This window comes from Engystomops pustulosus, chromosome 6 (genome assembly GCF_040894005.1).
Source record: "Engystomops pustulosus chromosome 6, aEngPut4.maternal, whole genome shotgun sequence".
Taxonomy (NCBI): domain Eukaryota; kingdom Metazoa; phylum Chordata; class Amphibia; order Anura; family Leptodactylidae; genus Engystomops; species Engystomops pustulosus.
The window spans coordinates 85,925,970-85,941,293 of record NC_092416.1 but is presented as its reverse complement, the minus strand read 5'-3'; positions in this window follow the sequence as shown (position 1 = coordinate 85,941,293).

Genomic DNA, 15,324 nt, shown 5'->3' with positions numbered 1-15,324 from the left:
TAAATGGGTATCATTGGTGCCCTTTCTGCCCAAGCCGTGTTCACATGATACACTTGATTTGCATTTTGAAGCACATTTTGACTGCATTCAAGACCAGGAAGTGCTCTTTATGGATAGCGCTCCTGTTTCTCTATGTGACTGTAGCTGCTATGTGCAGAACATGCAATTTACACACCTGTTCATTTTCTGTTCTCTCCCCCTTTATCACTGCAGCTTCTATCCTCTCCTGGGAGCAAGGGCTGATGACATGGGAGAAGCAGAAACTGCTCCAGGGGGTCGACGGGCTGCTCATGCCTGTGTTGGGGGATGCAAAGAATTCCTTATATTTTCTCTCTGTACAGAAAGCAGAACGCTGTCTTCTTTTGACTTGATTTATGCTGATAAAGATAACCAGTGTCCTCTGCCGCCTGCCCTGACCTATTGCTACTTGCCTGTCCCCAACTAAGAGATTGGCTGCCTTTCCTGTACCCCGACCATGGCTGCCACCACTGACAAGTCGCGCCTGACCTGGTGGTACCACGCCGCAGCAAGTCCAACCCGCTTTGCGGCAGGCTCTGGTGAAAACCGGGTACCACTTAGACTCTGGTCCCAGGTGTCAGCTTGTGACATCGTCCGCAATGGTTCAGAGGATCTACTACCTCTCAGCCTGACAAAGAGAGATGAGACAGATCAGAGATGAGATGATGAGGTCCACAAGATGCATACTTAACACAATGACAGTGTCAGCTCTGCTACATCTAAGGTACACACACACTATTAGATCTGCTGTGCCCCCCCTTCCTCCTCGGATAAAGAACTTAGTAGTTTTCCTCTTACTGCTGTTGTTAGCTGGCAGGAAGTCAGTGTATAACAGTTCTCTGCAGAGAGCAGAGAACAGCTCAGCTCCACAGCGTCAGATAAGATGGCTGCCGACCCTAAAGTCACAAGATGCAGGGTCGGAAACCAGGGAAAAATGAAATTGTGTACACCAGGACTCATAGAGACAGGTTTGAATTAGAGAATGTGTTATTTTGTTATCCTGAGTATATTTAAGAAACTTGTCTTTATGGGAATACCCCTTTAAGCACTGGGGGAAAAGTTCAAGGATTACCTTGACTTAAGAACTTCGTATGTGAGTCAACTTCAAGGGATTAGGGCTTTGGCCCAACCTGGAACAAAAGAAGAAGTCTATATACATTTCACAGTACCTTTTATTGGCATCAGCCCATCAGGGGATTAATCAGTGCTTGATGCTGAAGCAGGGTCTCCAGCAGTGACAACAGCGGCCTGGAGGTAGTCAACAGTACCAGTCCAAATAGTAGATCCTGGAGACTTGAGTGCGCTTAAAGGCAGCTAGCTGGAGACACCTGAATGTGGAAACTGGAACTGCAGATGTAGATGCAGGAACAGTTGGGATGTCATCTAATGCTGTAGCAAGGATGGAGGATGCAGGGGGCGGAGCTAAGACCGCGATGTGAGAGGACGTGCGGCAAGCGAGCTCCCGCTGCTACCCCGATATATCGCCGTGCCCAGCCTGAACCCCGGTGTTAAGCACCGCTATTTTTGTACCCCAGACAGGGGAGACCACCCTGCAGCCGCTGGAGCCCCTGGGATTGCTGGGCTGGTCCCAATTACTATTCCCCTGGGAGAGCAGCAGCAGCCTGGGGCCGTTTTGGAGAGGAGGAGATGTCTGAGACAGTAGGGGCCAGAGGAGGAACAAACCACCAGCCGTTCACCTAATACCCAGCATGATAACTCTCCCTCTGATTCAGAAGAACCCACACTTAAGGACATTCTCAAGGCTGTTTCACAATGCAATAAGTCACTGGCAGCTCTCAACTTTAACCCCTTAAGGACGCAGCCATTTTGTAGCTTAAGGCTCAGCCCGATTTTTTGGATTCTGACCTGCGTCGCTTTATATGGTTATAACTTTTGAACACTGTTACTTATCAAAGCGATTCTGAGATTGTTTTTTCCCCACATGTTGTACTTCATTTTAGTGGTAAATTTTGGCTGATAAGTTTTGCGTTTATTTACAAAAAAAAAGAAAATATGACACATTTTTTGAAAAATTTGCCATTTTCGAAATTCTAAATCATTGCGTTTTCAGGCAGATAGATTTACCACCTAAATAAGTTGCTGAATAACATTTCCCATTTGTCTACTTTACATTTTCATAATTTCTGAAATGTCTGGATAATTTATTTTGATGTCACGCGGCTTACAAAAAGAATATCGCTTTTCCGGATTTTTAGAATTGACTATTTTGGGGATAAATACAGTTTTGAATGAAATTTTACATATTTAGCATCAAAACCCCCTATATAACCAACCCATTTTCAAATCTGCACCCCTCAAGCTATCAGGAACCGCTTTTACAAAGATTGTTAACCCCTTGAGATCTTCATAGTAATTGAATCAAAATGGAGGTGAAATTTAGAATGGTCAAATTGTTCCGGTTATACGTTCATTTAGCACTAAAATTTACACATTTCCAAAATATAAAAAGAGAAAACCCACCATACAATTTGTTCTGCAATTGTACAAAGACCCCCCACATGTGGCCGTGACTTGTTTTATGGGCGCACAGCGAGACGCAGAAGGGAAGGAGAGCCCTGCAACTGCCAGGATTTTAGTTTCCTCATTGGCCCCCTTTGAAGGCTATAAAATTTTCGCTTTTACGTTATTTGGGCCATGTGATGCCATTTTTTTTGCGCGATGAGATGCTTTTTCCATTGTTACCATTTTGGGGTTGGTATCACCTATTGTTGAAAATTTAGGAACTTTTTTTGAGGGCAGGAGTAGAAAAGCATCAATTCTGTACTGGATTTTTTACTTTTTTTTTTTTTTCGTGTTCACCGTATAGCCTAATAATCATGTTATCTTTATTCTATGGGTTGATACGATTACGGGGATACCAGACATGAATATATTTTCTTACGTTTTACTAAATTTGTCAAACAAAACCCTAATGTGGGGAAAAATCTATCATTTATGTATTGCCGTCTTCCAAGTGGCATAACATTGTTACTTTTTTGGCTACGGAGCTGGTTGATGGCTTGTTTTTTGCGGGACATGTTGTACTTTGCACCAGTATCATGTCTGAGTACATATGGTTTTTTGATCGCATTTTATAGCATTTTTTGTGGGATTGAAAAGGTAAAAATCATAATTTTTGGAGGGTTTATACCAGTTTTTTTTTTACGGCGTTTATCGTGGGGGTTCAATAATGATTTACTTTTATTCTACGGGTTGTTACGGACGCGGTGATACTATATATGTGGGGTTTGTGTTATGATTTAGACTTTTTTTGAGTTATATGTCTCTTTATATGTTTTGGGAGTTTGGGGCATTTTTAGTGATTTATGACTTTATTTTTTTTATTTTTTTTTTTACTTTTTCACTTTTATACCATGGGACATGAAGAAGCAATCTTCTGATTGCTTCTTCATGATAATATTCTGCAATACTGATGTATTGCAGAGTATTATCAGTGTCAGCCTATGCACTTGCATAGGCTGGCACTGTGCCAGTAAGATGACGTCACAGACGCCATCTTACTGGCAATTCTTGCAGGTAACTCTGGGGTTCGGGGGGGCCGATCGTGGGGGAAAGACCCCCCAGAGGCATGTTAGATGCCGCGGTCGCGCTGACCGCGGCATTTAACGGGTTAAGCACCCGCGATTGGAGTCAACTCTGATCGCGGGTGTTACACTGGGGTGCCGGCTATAGTTACAGCCGGCACCCCGTGTTTCCCAATGCCGGTTCGGCTCAGATCTTGAGCTGAACCGGCATGGGCTCAGCGTCCGATATATCGGACGCTGAGCGCTAAGTCATTGAGCTCAGCGTCCGATATATCGGACGCTGAGCGTTAACAGGTTAAAGTGGGCTCTATGGCGGAAGATATGTCTATAATGCGCCATGACATTAAAAAGCTCTCAGAGCGTACTACGGCTTTGGAAGACAGAACATCCAGAGGGATGTTCAAACACACTCTAGAGCTGTAGACGCTATCCTAGTCAAACAGGACGATCTGGATAACCGCCTAAGGCGAAATAATGTCCGCTTGGTAGGAGTGCCTGAAAAAGTAGAGGGGACACGACTGAATTCTTTGAAGAGTGGCTGTTGGAGAAATTCGGCAAGGACATTCTAACCCCGCTGTTTGCAGTGAAACGGGCCCATAGGGTCCCTACTAGGCCATTTCCTCCCGGCGGCCCCCCCAGACCTGTGCCAGTTAAAGTTCTACACTATCGTGACCGTGACATCATACTACACAAGGCCAGAGATATGGAGGGGCTGTCAATTGATGGTCAACGAATATCCTTCTTCCCAGACTACTCAGCAGAGGTACAGAAAAGAAGAGCGAAGTTCCTGGATATTAAGAGACGTCTGCGAAATCTACAAGTTTCCCACTCCATGATGTATCCGGCTCGCTTACGTGTTGCTGCTCTGAGCACCACTCACTTCTTAAATTCCCCCCAAGATGCGCTCAGTTGGCTTGACACGCATGAACGACAGTTAAGAGATGACAACAACGGCGCAGACCAGCAACAGGAATAATCCGAACTTTCACTACTGTATGGTCTGGCATATGGTTGTGGTCTATACCTGGACACTTTGTACTTAACACACAGAGGGGTAATACGACATATATGTTATTAGGGTTATGCACAGCGGTTTGCTCACCGCTATTTTTGAAGAGTTTTTATTTCTATTGTAGAAAGTTCTAATTCAAAGTGTATTGTGTTGTTAAGTTCCGCTCCCACTCTATCTAAGTAGCCTTGGGGGATGAGGAGAGCTGTGGAGTAGATCTCCCCATTCCCAGGGGCGCACCTACCCAGCGCCTCCTGGTGGACGGAGGGGCGGCATCAGGTAGGTCACTCACCGCAGCCCGGCTGTGAACGTCCTGGCCGCCCCTCCTGCAGCCGCCTCCCGAACCGCCTCTCCAGGACCCTCAGCCCGCCTCTCCTGTCCGCGCGGCCTGCCTCTTGCAGCCATCCGACCCGCCTCTCCTGTCCGCGGCCCGCCTTTCCTGTTCGTGGCCCGCCTCTTGCAGCCAACCAGCCCGGCTCTCCTGTCCGCGGCCCGCCTCTCGCAGCCACCCGGCCTGCCTCTCCCGTCCGCGGCCCGCCTCTCGCAGCCATCTGGCCCGCCTCTCCCGTCCGCAGCCCGCCTCTCCCGTCCGCGACCTGCCTCTCGCAGCCAGTCGGCCCGCCCTTTGCAGCCACCCGGCCCGCCACTCCCGTCCGCGGCCCGCCACTCCCAGCCACCCGGCCCGCCTCTCCCGTCCACGGCCCGCCACTCCCAGCCACCTGACCCACCTCTCCCGTCCGCGGCCCGCCACTCCCAGCCACCCGGCCCGCCTCTCCCGTCCGCGGCCCGCCACTCCCAGCCACCTGACCCACCTCTCCCGTCCGCGGCCCGCCACTCCCAGCCACCCGGCCCGCCTCTCCCGTCCGCGGCCCGCCACTCCCAGCCACCTGACCCACCTCTCCCGTCCGCGGTCCGCCTCACCTATCTGCGGCCCACCTTTCCCACTCGCCCGCCGTCCACGTAAGTATGTATCTATTTTATAGTAAGATGTGTGGGTATATATATATATATGTTTATATTCATCTGTATATACTGTATGGTGAGTGTGTGTGTATGTATACTGTATGACTGTATAGAAGTGTGTGTATACTGTATGTGTGTAGCGAGTGTGTGTGTTTATGCATGCTATATGAGTGTATATGCTGCATATTTGCTGTATATATGTGTACATGCTGTATGACTGTGTGTGTATATCTACATATACTGCCATATAGTATATTTTACATGGTGGTACACTGAATGTATCTATATTGCATGGCGGAACGCTGTATATAATATATGGTATATGGCGGCATGGTGTATGTATTATAGGCAAACAAAGGAAAAATGTAGTAAATCAGCTCACCCTTCTGTGGTCATGCATCAGGCGCCGGTGCACGGATATGCTGAGCCGGATCAGTGTATCGTAGCAAAAAAAGGAACGTTTATCCAGCAACCAGGCTTTTAAATCTTGTAGTAAAACTTCTATTTATTTCATCATAAGGATAAAAAGGTTAAAAGGGGTACCATGGAGCAGACATCTGACGCGTTTCGAACTCTCAAGAGTTCTTAGTCATAGACAAAAAAACGTTCCTTTTTTTGCTATGTATTATATGGTATATGGTGGCACAGTGTATGTATTATATGGTATATGGCGGCACAGTGTATGTATTATATGGTATATGGGGGCACGCTGTATGTATTATATGGTGGCACAGTGTATGTATTATATGGTATATGGCGGCACAGTGTATGTATTATATGGTATATGGGGGCACGCTGTATGTATTATATGGTGGCACAGTGTATGTATTATATGGTATATGACGACACAGTGTATGTATTATATGGTATATGGCGGCACGCTGTATGTATTATATGGTATATGGTAGCACGCTGTATGTATTATATGGTATATGGGGTTACGCTGTATGTATTATATGGTATATGGCGGCACGCTGTATGTATTATATGGTATATGGCGGCACACTGTATGTATTATATGGTATATGGTGGCACAGTGTATGTATTATATGGTATATGACGACACAGTGTATGTATTATATGGTAGATGGCGGCACGCTGTATGTATTATATGGTATATGGTAGCACGCTGTATGTATTATATGGTGTATGGCTGCACAGTGTATGTATTATATGGTATATGGCGGCACAGTGTATGTATTATATGGTATATGGCGGCACCCTGTATGTATTATATGGTATATGGCGGCACGCTGTATGTATTATATGGTATATGGCGGCACGCTGTATGTATTATATGGTATATGGCGGCACGCTGTATATATTATATGGTATATGGGGGCACGCTGTATGTATTATATGGTATATGGGGGCACGCTGTATGTATTATATGGTATATGGCGGCACAGTGTATGTATTATATGGTATATGGCGGCACGCTGTATGTATTATATGGTATATGGGGGCACGCTGTATGTATTATATGGTGGCACAGTGTATGTATTATATGGTATATGGTGGCACAGTGTATGTATTATATGGTATATGGCGGCACAGTGTATGTATTATATGGTATATGGCGGTACACTATATGTATTATATGGTATATGGCGGCACGCTGTATGTATTATATGGTGGCACAGTGTATGTATTATATGGTATATGGCGGCACAGTGTAAGTATTATATGGTATATGGCGGCATGGTGTATGTATTATGTGGTATATGGCGGCACAGTGTATGTATTATATGGTATATGGCGGCACGCTGTATGTATTATATGGTATATGGCGGCACAGTGTATGTATTATATGGTATATGGCGGCACAGTGTATGTATTATATGGTATATGGGGGCACGCTGTATGTATTATATGGTGGCACAGTGTATGTATTATATGGTATATGGCGGCACAGTGTATGTATTATATGGTATATGGGGGCACGCTGTATGTATTATATGGTGGCACAGTGTATGTATTATATGGTATATGACGACACAGTGTATGTATTATATGGTATATGGCGGCACGCTGTATGTATTATATGGTATATGGTAGCACGCTGTATGTATTATATGGTATATGGGGTCACGCTGTATGTATTATATGGTATATGGCGGCACGCTGTATGTATTATATGGTATATGGCGGCACACTGTATGTATTATATGGTATATGGTGGCACAGTGTATGTATTATATGGTATATGACGACACAGTGTATGTATTATATGGTAGATGGCGGCACGCTGTATGTATTATATGGTATATGGTAGCACGCTGTATGTATTATATGGTGTATGGCTGCACAGTGTATGTATTATATGGTATACGGCGGCACAGTGTATGTATTATATGGTATATGGCGGCACCCTGTATGTATTATATGGTATATGGCGGCACGCTGTATGTATTATATGGTATATGGCGGCACGCTGTATGTATTATATGGTATATGGCGGCACGCTGTATGTATTATATGGTATATGGGGGCACGCTGTATGTATTATATGGTATATGGGGGCACGCTGTATGTATTATATGGTATATGGCGGCACAGTGTATGTATTATATGGTATATGGCGGCACGCTGTATGTATTATATGGTGGCACGCTGTATGTATTATATGGTATATGGCGGCACGCTGTATGTATTATATGGTGGCACAGTGTATGTATTATATGGTATATGGTGGCACAGTGTATGTATTATATGGTATATGGCGGCACAGTGTATGTATTATATGGTATATGGCGGTACACTATATGTATTATATGGTATATGGCGGCACGCTGTATGTATTATATGGTGGCACAGTGTATGTATTATATGGTATATGGCGGCACAGTGTAAGTATTATATGGTATATGGCGGCATGGTGTATGTATTATGTGGTATATGGCGGCACAGTGTATGTATTATATGGTATATGGCGGCACGCTGTATGTATTATATGGTATATGGCGGCACAGTGTATGTATTATATGGTATATGGCGGCACAGTGTATGTATTATATGGTATATGGGGGCACGCTGTATGTATTATATAGTGGCACAGTGTATGTATTATATGGTATATGGCGGCACAGTGTATGTATTATATGGTATATGGGGGCACGCTGTATGTATTATATGGTGGCACAGTGTATGTATTATATGGTATATGACGACACAGTGTATGTATTATATCAGGGGTCCCCAAACTTTTTACATAGGGGGCCGTTCATTGTCTCTCTCAGACCATTGGAGGGCCGGATAAAAAGCGGTACATGTGACCACATCTGTAATACACTGCCCCCCCCCCCAATTAATTATTTAATATACTGCACCACCTTGTGAACTATTTTATATATTGGCCCAATGAATTAATTAATTGGGTCAATTAATTATTAAATATGCTGCCCCCCCCCCCTATTAATTACTAGACTGGCCCTTAAAATTAATTATTTCCTATGCTGCCCCTTCACCATTAGTTATTTTATGTGCCCCCCCACCCACCATTAGTTATTTTATGTGCCCCCCCACCCACCATTAGTTCTTTTATGTGCCCCCACCCACCATTAGTTCTTTTATGTGCCCCCCACCCACCATTAGTTATTTTATATGCCCTCCACCCACCATTAGTTCTTTTATGTGCCCCCCACCCACCATTAGTTATTTTATATGCCCCCCCCCACCCACCATTAGTTATTTTATGTGCCCCCCACCCACCATTAGTTATTTTATATGCCCCCCACCCACCATTAGTTATTTTATGTGCCCCCCACCCACCCACCATTAGTTATTTTATATGCCCCCCCTCCCACCATTAGTTATTTTATATGCCCCCCCTCCCACCATTAGTTATTTTATATGCCCCCCCTCCCACCATTAGTTATTTTATGTGCCCCCACCCACCATTAGTTATTTTATATGCCCCCCCACCCACCATTAGTTATTTTATATGCCCCCCCCCCCCACCATTAGTTATTTTATATGCCCCCCCCACCCACCATTAGTTATTTTATATGCCCCCCCACCCACCATTAGTTATTTTATATGCCCCCCCACCCACCATTAGTTATTTTATATGCCCCCCCTCCCACCATTAGTTATTTTATATGCCCCCCCCCACCATTAGTTATTTTATATGCCCCCACCACCCACCATTAGTTATTTTATGTGCCCCCCCCCCACCACCACCACCATTAGTTCTTTTATATGCTCCCACCACCCACCGACCATGAATTGTTTCATTATTAGGGCCCCCCAGCCGGCACAATGTTTTAACTGCTGTTTAAAAAAATTAAAAAATCCTATACTTACCTCTGGCTCCTGCGTCTTCTTTCTTCTTGTGCCTGCCGGACAGGAAAAGGTGCGCGGCCGCGTGATGACGTCATCACGCGGCCGCGCATGCAGGTTCAAAGAGCGATGTGCGCCGGGGTTGTTTTCCGGCCACATCGCTCCACCTGCAGTAATAGTGCTCGAGCGGCCGATTCCGACCGCATCGAGCACTATGTTGTGACTGGCAGGAGCTTCCTGTCCGGACGGACGGAGGCTCCTGCCCGACTGCCGAAGTTTGCGGTCCGATGCGACGGGGGCCGCATAGAAACGGTCCGCGGTCCGCATGTGGCCCGCGGGCCGTAGTTTGGGGACCCCTGTATTATATGGTATATGGGGTCACGCTGTATGTATTATATGGTATATGGTAGCACGCTGTATGTATTATATGGTATATGGGGTCACGCTGTATGTATTATATGGTATATGGCGGCACGCTGTATGTATTATATGGTATATGGCGGCACACTGTATGTATTATATGGTATATGGTGGCACAGTGTATGTATTATATGGTATATGACGACACAGTGTATGTATTATATGGTAGATGGCGGCACGCTGTATGTATTATATGGTATATGGTAGCACGCTGTATGTATTATATGGTATATGGCTGCACAGTGTATGTATTATATGGTATATGGCGGCACAGTGTATGTATTATATGGTATATGGCGGCACCCTGTATGTATTATATGGTATATGGCGGCACGCTGTATGTATTATATGGTATATGGCGGCACGCTGTATGTATTATATGGTATATGGCGGCACGCTGTATGTATTATATGGTATATGGCGGCACGCTGTATATATTATATGGTATATGGCAGCACGCTGTATGTATTATATGGTATATGGTAGCACGCTGTATGTATTATATGGTATATGGGGTCACGCTGTATGTATTATATGGTATATGGCGGCACGCTGTATGTATTATATGGTATATGGCGGCACACTGTATGTATTATATGGTATATGGTGGCACAGTGTATGTATTATATGGTATATGACGACACAGTGTATGTATTATATGGTAGATGGCGGCACGCTGTATGTATTATATGGTATATGGCTGCACAGTGTATGTATTATATGGTATATGGCGGCACAGTGTATGTATTATATGGTATATGGCGGCACCCTGTATGTATTATATGGTATATGGCGGCACGCTGTATGTATTATATGGTATATGGCGGCACGCTGTATGTATTATATGGTATATGGCGGCACGCTGTATGTATTATATGGTATATGGTGGCACAGTGTATGTATTATATGGTATATGGCGGCACAGTGTATGTATTATATGGTATATGGCGGCACGCTGTATGTATTATATGGTGGCACGCTGTATGTATTATATGGTATATGGCGGCACGCTGTATGTATTATATGGTGGCACAGTGTATGTATTATATGGTATATGGCGGCACAGTGTATGTATTATATGGTATATGGCGGTACACTATATGTATTATATGGTATATGGCGGCACGCTGTATGTATTATATGGTGGCACAGTGTATGTATTATATGGTATATGGCGGCACAGTGTAAGTATTATATGGTATATGGCGGCATGGTGTATGTATTATGTGGTATATGGCGGCACAGTGTATGTATTATATGGTATATGGCGGCACGCTGTATGTATTATATGGTATATGGCGGCACAGTGTATGTATTATATGGTATATGGCGGCACAGTGTATGTATTATATGGTATATGGCGGCATGGTGTATGTATTATGTGGTATATGGCGGCACGCTGTATGTATTATGTGGTATATGGGGCACACTGTATGTAGTATATGGTATATAGCGGCACGCTGTATGTATTATATATTACATGAAGGACGCCGGATGTATTTTATGATATATGGTGGCACGCTGTATTGATTTTATATTATATGGCGGATCGTTTTATGTATTTTGTTCTTTGTGGTAACTTGCTGTGTATATTATATAGTGAACGGTGGCACACTTTATGTATTTTGCATTGCTTTATTTTCATATTAACCCAAAATGATTGGGTCTGGTCCTGACGCTCCTTGATATATTACATATATGGATTGTGGGGGGGGGGGCGTCTTTCTATAGCTCGCCTCAGGCAGCAGAAAGGCTAGGTGCACCCCTGCCCATTCCGCACCATAGTGTCTGCTAGATAGCTTTCCCCCACAAACAACGTAAGCGTAGATACTTCCGCCTGGGGGGTCCCTTGTCACCGGGACCTGTATTTTATTAGGCGACTACGGTTGCACATTGTGTGGGCATATGTGGGATGCTCTTGTTCCAGTTTTGTTAATAGGTTGGGGGGTTGGAAATGGGGGGGGGGGGTTGACGAATGCTTGGTGGGGGTTAGAAAATATCACAAGTGTATTTGGATATGTTTGATAGCTCTGGGCCCTGTTTGTGGAGCGCTGCTGCCCTCTTGTGGGAATAGAGGGTATGTCAGCCTAGACAAGATATATCTTGCTGCATATCCATGGCTTCGCCTATAACAATAATTACGTGGAATATACGGGGAGCTGGCGAACCAAAAAAGAGACAGGCAATTTTGGATACACTTAAAAATTATACCCCGGTAATTTGTTGTTTACAGGAAACGCATCTGATAAAAGACACCACAAAATACTTAAGCCCAAAGTGGGCTGGCCTATGCTACCATTCGGTGCATTCATCTTACACGAGGGGGGTTAGTGTGCTCTTTCATAGGCAGGTACCATTCACTTGCCATGATTCAATGATTGACAAAGAAGGCCGTTTTATATGTTTATATGGGAAACTTTACAGTGTCCGCATTATACTAATAGCAGTGTATATACCTCCACCCTACTCCGCTATAGTCTTACAGAAATTGTTATGTTATGTGGAAAAATATCCGGGTACCCCTCTACTAATGTTGGGAGATTTCAACAATGTACTTGATGCTGCCTTAGATAAACTTGGTAACACCTGCCTTTCATCTGTCTCACACTTGCCCACTCAATTTGGCCGCACAATAACTGATGTTGGATTGGTAGACTTATGGCGCATGTCACACCCCATAGACAAACAGTATTCCTGTCACTCCAGAACACACAATACACTATCCAGGATTGATTTGGCCCTGGGTAATTGACTAATGATCCCTATGATCCTAGAAACTGAATACTTACCAAGACGTCTCTCAGATCACTCCCCACTCTTAGTGCGATTGCGGCCCTTGTTAGAACCAGAGGTGTAGACGCTTCAATCCATTCTGGCTGACAGTGCTATCTGAAAAGGGACGTATAATAGAACTGCAAACTGTACTTATGGACTTCCTTGAACGTAATGAGGGGTCCACATCTCCTCTCCTGGTGTGGGATTGCACTAAAGTCTGCTTTAAGGATAGCCTGGTCAGAGAGGTAGCTGGGGTGAAGCGAAAGTCTAGGGCAGTGATGGCAAACCTTTTAGAGACCGAGTGCCCAAACTACAACAAAGAGCCACTTATTTATCGCAAAGTGCCAAGACAAAAATCTAATTTGTGATTTACACTCCCTTCTCTGTCACAGCTTTCATTTATACCAGCACCTGAGGACACCAATAAAGCATAAAATAGTCCCAGGTAGCACTGTCACTTTAAAATAGCTCTGTGCACAGCAAGTCCTTGGCTGTCTGGGACTGCAAGTAGATATGTGGAGTCATCTCTGGTGATGGCCTGAGTGCCCGCAGAAAGGGCTCTGTGTGCCACCTCTGGCACCCGTGCCATAGGTTAGCCATCACTGGTCTAGGGAATTTGGGGATGTTCTTGGTAAGGCTGTAACGACAACAGAAGAAGCATATATTCTCAATTCATCTGAGACTAACAAATTGTCATGGGAGGGGGCGCAGACCCAGTTCTCTGAGCACCTACTAACTATGGCTGATAATAAGCGTTTCTTTTGTAGGCAACGGTTTTATGAGGAGGGAGAGAAAGCTGGACACCTCTTAGCTATTATGGCCTCTAGTCAGAGGACAGCCACTCATATACCAGCAATCAGAAATTCAGATGGCAAGATAGTCACCCAGGCTCAAGATATACTTAATAGTTTTAAACTTTTTTACTCCTCCCTGTACTCATCTAAGGTCAACCCCACGCAGGAGCAGTTAGACAGCTTTTTGGATGGTCTTAAGCTACCCAAATTAGATAGTGAACAAAGAATGACTCTGGAAGCCCCGTTTACATTAGAAGAGCTAGAACTTGCATTAGATTCTATGACCAATAATAAAGCCCCGGGTGTAGATGGAATCCCAGTGGAACTTTTCAAAACTTTCAAAGACATCCTTCTTCCTCGCCTACTCACTCTATACAATGATGCTTTAGATCTGGGCCACTTGTCACCATCAATGAGAGAGGCGGTTATAGTAATTCTCTTGAAACCAGGGAAAGACCCGCTGGAAATGGACTCCTTTCGCCCTATTTCGCTCCTTACAGTTGACATCAAACTAATGGCCAAAATGCTAGCGACTAGAATGTCCAACGTCATCACATCAGTTATACATACTGACCAAGCAGGATTTATGCTGAATATGTCCACATCTGTCAATCTACGCCGGTTATATCTTAACATTCAAGCCTCCCGTAGCCAATTATCGGATGCAGCGGTCGTGTCTTTCGATGCGGCCAAAGCGTTTGATAGTGTGGAATGGCCATATTTATTTGCAGTACTCCGAAAACTTGGGTTCGGACCGAAATTTTTAGCATGGGTGCGTTTGTTATACTCTTCCCCAATGGCTAGACTACAGATAAACTCACTACTTTCCTCCCCATTTCCATTGCATAGAGGGACCCGTCAGGGGTGTCCACTGTCGCTGCTACTATTTGCGGTTGCAGTGGAACCTCTGGCGGCCGCCCTACGATCGCAGAATCCGTTAAGGGTTTCCAATATGGAAGACATCAAGAGAAAGTTGCATTATATGCTGATGATTTGTTGCTCTTTCTGGATGACTGGACCCCTTCTCTGCATGCGGCAATAGATATGATAACATCTTTTGGGTCCCTATCCGGGTTTACTATTAATTGGACGAAATCAGTAGTAATGCCCCTATCCCCACAGGTGTGTCCTAGACTACTGGCAGAACATGGCCTCTCAATGGTGTCAGTGTTTAAATATCTAGATACAACAACGGAATGTACTCCTAAAAGGTATAAAAAGAGGGATCTGTATGCTGCACATATGCGAATAACACATGAGAAGAGCACGAGAAACATATGTCAAGCAGCCAAAAATAATTGACAATATTTTATTAAAGTACAAATACAAACAGAAAACTCAAATGGACATTTGAGTTTTCTGTTTGTATTTGTACTTTAATAAAATATTCTCAGTGTTTAAATATCTGGGTGTCCAAATATCGGCAGACCCCACTGAATTTCTTGAGCTCAATGTCCTACCCCTGATCTGTAGGTTTCAAACGAAAGTGCAGGACTGGTGTAAACTCCCCTTTGCTGTG